The sequence below is a fragment of the Portunus trituberculatus genome, chromosome 18 (genome assembly GCF_017591435.1).
Source record: "Portunus trituberculatus isolate SZX2019 chromosome 18, ASM1759143v1, whole genome shotgun sequence".
NCBI lineage: Eukaryota > Metazoa > Arthropoda > Malacostraca > Decapoda > Portunidae > Portunus > Portunus trituberculatus.
In genome coordinates, this window is record NC_059272.1 from 16,418,486 (window position 1) to 16,423,485 (window position 5,000).

General features: G+C 42.3%; 1 protein-coding gene and 1 non-coding gene across 4 annotated transcripts in view; both read right to left on the minus strand.

The window, feature by feature from the left end:
- Positions 1-5,000, minus strand: part of LOC123505909 (obscurin-like) — an 87,117-nt gene that overhangs the window by 35,976 nt on the left and 46,141 nt on the right. The window lies entirely within an intron of this gene.
- Positions 576-649, minus strand: Trnag-ccc. Its single transcript has one exon. It is a non-coding gene; the product is annotated as a tRNA-Gly (tRNA).

The following is a 5,000-nucleotide window of genomic DNA, read 5'->3' on the forward strand; positions in this document are numbered from 1 at the left end:
CTTTCTAACAATATTCATCCTTGTGTTTGCGTTGGGCTAACATAATACGGGCAAGTAAAGGGGGGATAATGAAGTGTGTGTGTGTGTGTGTGTGTGTGTGTGTGTGTGTGTGTGTGTGTGTGTGTGTGTGTGTGTGTGTGTGTGTGTGAAATAGGTTGATTTGCTTTAGGCGCTTCGTGCGTTTTATGTGTTTCAAGTTATATTCTGTTTTAAGCCATTTATAAGTTCTTATAGAAGAACATTTTGATGGACCGTACCTTCCAAGTCCTCCTGTAATTGTATTATTTGGCTATGGTCAATAAATCTCTCTCTTTCTTTCTTTCTGTTTCTGTGTTGTTTCTGTGTGTGTGTGTGTGTGTAATTCACTGTTTGATCTGCTGCAGTCTCTGACGAGACAGCCAGACGTTACTCTACGGAACGAGCTCAGAGCTCATTATTTCCGATCTTGGGATAGGTCTGAGACCAGGTACACACCACACACCGGGACAACAAGGTCACAACTCCTCAATTTACATCCCGTACCTACTCACTGCTAGGTGAACAGGGGCTACACGTGAAAGGAGACCCAAATATCTCCACCCGGCCGGGGAATCGAACCCTGGTCATCTGGCTTGGGAAGCCAGCGCTCTAACCACTGAGCTACCGGGCGTGTGTGTGTGTGTGTGTGTGTGTGTGTGTGTGTGTGTGTGTGTGTGTGTGTGTGTGTGTGTGTGTGTGTGTGTGTGTTATGGACTTCCGCGTGCGTCTCCGTTCAGGGCCACTTCCTTCAATACAATACCTTCCATAAACGCGCTTTCACATTTTACAGATTAAATTACTAAAATGACACAAAGGAATTCTAAACACTCTATTGTATTGAATTTTTCTCCCTGAACTCTTTTTTTCCTCCCTGCCTGTCTGTCTCCCTTCTTTTGTCTCGTGTCTGTCTGTCTGTGTAGCTGTCTGTCTATCTTCTGCATCAGTTTGCCTTGTGTCTGGCTGACTGATTGCCTATCTGCCTATTATGTACAATGTTAAGTTTATGTATTATTATTATCTTTTCGCCATTGCTTTGGTCTGTCTGTCTATTTATCTGTCTATCTAGCTGAATGTCTGTTTCAGTATCTACTCTCTCTCTCTCTCTCTCTCTCTCTCTCTCTCTCTCTCTCTCTCTCTCTCTCTCTCTCTCTCTCTCTCTCTCTCTCTCTCTCTCTCTCTCTCTCTCTCTCTCTCTCTCTCTCTCTAGGGTTGGCGTCTTTCTGTCGAGAGAGAGAGAGAGAGAGAGAGAGAGAGAGAGAGAGAGAGAGAGAGAGAGAGAGAGAGAGAGAGAGAGAGAGAAGGAGCGTAAATAGCTTCATTCACACAGCAGCGTCTTCCCTTCCGTTAGTCAGCTTCCACTTCCATGATGAAGCTCCCTCCTCACCACTGCTCCTGCTTGAACAATTAAAGAGGCAATATATCACCGCGAAGGAGATAAGCCGGAACAAAATTACACCAGAGAATCAAGCTGAGGGAAGACTAGATCGAGTGAGGTCCAGCTCCATTAATATAAGTCGCCCTGGTTTTTTTTTTTCTAATCTTCTTTCTTCATACCCTTCCTCTTTCTCTCTGTCTATCCCTCCCTCTCTCTCTCTCTCTCTCTCTCTCTCTCTCTCTCTCTCTCTCTCTCTCTCTCTCTCTCTCTCTCTCTCTCTCTCTGCGTTTGGCTATTCTGAGTTTATTTGCGAAAGTGGTTAAAAATATTCCAGTCCACCGTTTAGATCCGCGTTTCATTTCTGTTTCCATCGTTCCTCTTCTTTTGTGTGGTGTTTTGTTTTCGACTGTTTTATCCCTTCGTTCACTCGTCACGCTTTGGCTCAGATGGATTGATGCCACGCGCGCCGCAGTGGGATGATGGGAAGGGAGTGTTGTAATGCGTCACGTGCTAACCGTAAACTATACGTCCGCCTCACTGATCCCTGTGTGTATGCATGTGTGTAGTATGGATGTGGCTGTCTCTGTTCGCTTTCATGCATGGCTGCCTCCGTATTTGTGTGTATGTGTGTATGTGTGTGTGTGTGTATGTGTGTGTGTGTGTGTGTGTGTGTGTGTGTGTGTGTGTCTCTCTCTCTCTCTCTCTCTCTCTCTCTCTCTCTCTCTCTCTCTCTCTCTCTCTCTCTCTCTCTCTCTCAAATTTCCATATGTTTCCCCCCTTCATTTTCCCTGCGCCTCTATCTGTCCCTGCCAACCCTTCAGTCCGTCTCTTTCTAATGTACTCGCGGTCTAGTAAAAAGAAGCGCCCTCTTTACGACCTCAAAGACGTGAATTCCCAGCTCACCTGATGTACGCCAAAAGACTCTCTACTTTGCCCACCTCTGAATGCTGTAAAGGACAGGGAAGTTAGAGGCGCCAGTCACAATAATACTTTTAAAAGCATAAACTACTGAGGTGTTCTGGGAAAAGATGTACATAAAAGCTCTTCACAAGGCTGACTAGTACTGGGTTGGTAAATACGAGATGAGGACAAGAAATGTGAAAATATGTATTAAGGAAAATGATTTCTGGGTAAAAAAAAATAGATTGTACGAAAATAAGAGTATAAAAAGACGAAAACAACAGTAGAGAGAGAGAGAGAGAGAGAGAGAGAGAGAGAGAGAGAGAGAGAGAGAGAGAGAAACAAAGATCAAACACTTTCTACCAAACGAACACTTTTCACAAGGTTACGGGTACAAACCATTGAAAGATTTTGACTTTATGAAAAAGCAATAACGCTGAGAACTCAATGAAAAATAAATAAACCTACAAAAACTGCAGATGAGAAGAGAACATGTATGTAATCTATTTTTCAAGTTACGTTTAGACAGACTGCTGAAGAAAAAAGATATGAAGAAAAAAAGAAGAAAACACACACACACACACACACACACACACACACACACACACACACACACACACACACACACACACACACGACACAAAGAACACGAAATAGTAGGTATAACAAACGACACACAAAAGACTGTTCTAGGAAAACACCACACATGTATAACAGGACAACGAAAATGAGAGAGAGAGAGAGAGAGAGAGAGAGAGAGAGAGAGAGAGAGAGAGAGAGAGAGAGAGAGAGAGAGAGAGAGAGAGAGAGAGAGAGAGAGAGAGACACCTCTGTAATGAAGCTATAGAGAAACTAACCGTGGAAAAAGGGACAGCCATACTTAAGGACGAGAGAAGCAGAAACAGACTAGACACGCCGGGCTGAATAAGTAGAGGGTATAGGGTAAGTTAAGACTGCCAAGAGGAAAAATGATGTCGTGAAACATTGATGAGATAGAAGGTTGTACGTTACCTTTGTTGAGGCAGTGAATGCGTAGAGATAGAAAAGGAATGTGGCTGGATGTAAGAGTGGTGTGGCGATGAACAGAAGTGTAGGTGTGAGCAAAAGATAGGATTACACACCAGGTTTATGTAGCAGGAAATGGACATGAATAGAAACGAAAAAAAAGAAGCAGGTGTGGTTATCGTAAAGGAGTTGTAACCGATGAAAGAATGTCTACAGTGTTTCGCAGAAAATAGCAGTGACGGAGGGGAGAAAAAAGATAACATTACAGACCATGTTTATGTAGACGCAAATGAAGATGAAGAGTTATGGACCGAAGAACAGGTGAGGTTACTCTAAGTCTAAGGCAAAGAGAGTCGTAACTAATGAAAGAATGTCCATAGCGCAGACAATAGCAACGAGAAGTGAACAAAAGGTAGGATTACAGACTGTGTTTATGTAGCAGGTAATGAAGACGTATAGCGACGAACAATATACCAGGTGCGGCTACTTTAAGGCACACTGGTTATAACTAATGAAAGAATGTCCATTGTTCGGAAAAAAAATAGGGAAAAGAAAAGAAAATAGCAGCATGGAGGAATGATAGCAGAAAATGAAGGCATGAAAGACCCACAAAAGGAAACAAATAAGAAAAAAAAAACAAGCATACATCGAGTTACTCTTACAGGTAAAGAATACTAAATAGGGAAAAGAAAAAAAAATATAGCAGCATGGAAGGAAGTATGATAGCAGAAAATGAAGACATGAAAGACCTACATAAAGAAATAAAGCAAGAAAACAAGCATACATCGAGTCACTCCCACAGGTAAAGAACACTATGACTAATTAATTCCCACCTACAGCGTTAAACAATACACAATAACAAGGAGAGAACAAAGGTTTAAATTACAACTCATATTTAAACACCTACGAAGACTGACACTTGAATAACAATCCACAGCGAGAGAAAAAGTAAAGATAAATACACAAACAACAATGAAAGAGTGAACAAAAGATTACATTACGACTGATGTTTATATACGTAGTGATAGAGCAACACCTGACGAGAGGCGGGTGGCAAAAGGCTCACTGCGAGGTACTAAGCTATCGATCCCGCGGAGAGGTGAATGTGCGCGAGACATGAACAGTGCGACACGTGGGGACAGATGTACATTAGAGGTGAAGGATGACCAGCGAGCCCCGTGGTCAGTGGATGATTAGGGCGGCAAGTCTTTGTGCCTCACGAGTGTGCCACATGCGACGACCAAAAGGAGGAGAAGGAAGAGTATGAGGCGGAGGAGGCGGAGGAAGAAGAGATACAGAAACAGAAAAATAATAAGGAATAGCAAGGGGAGGGAGAGGAAGAAGAAAAAGATACACAAACAGAAAAAAATAGTCATTATAGAAAGAATAGGAAGGAATAAATAGAGAAGAAGGAAATAAAAAAAAAACAAGGGAGGAATACACAAGTGAAAGAGAAGGAAAAAGAAGAGAAAGGTAATGATGACGATGAAGACTATAACACACACACACACACACACACACACACACACACACACACACACACACACACAGAACTAAAAACAAAATGAGCAACTAAAACACCAAAGATACATAAAATAATAGAACAATCAAACAAGCATTACACAACTCTTCTCTCTCTCTTTGAGCAAGGAAACACATTAACAGGAAGGAAGGAAAGGATGAGACGAGAGAAAGCAAAGCA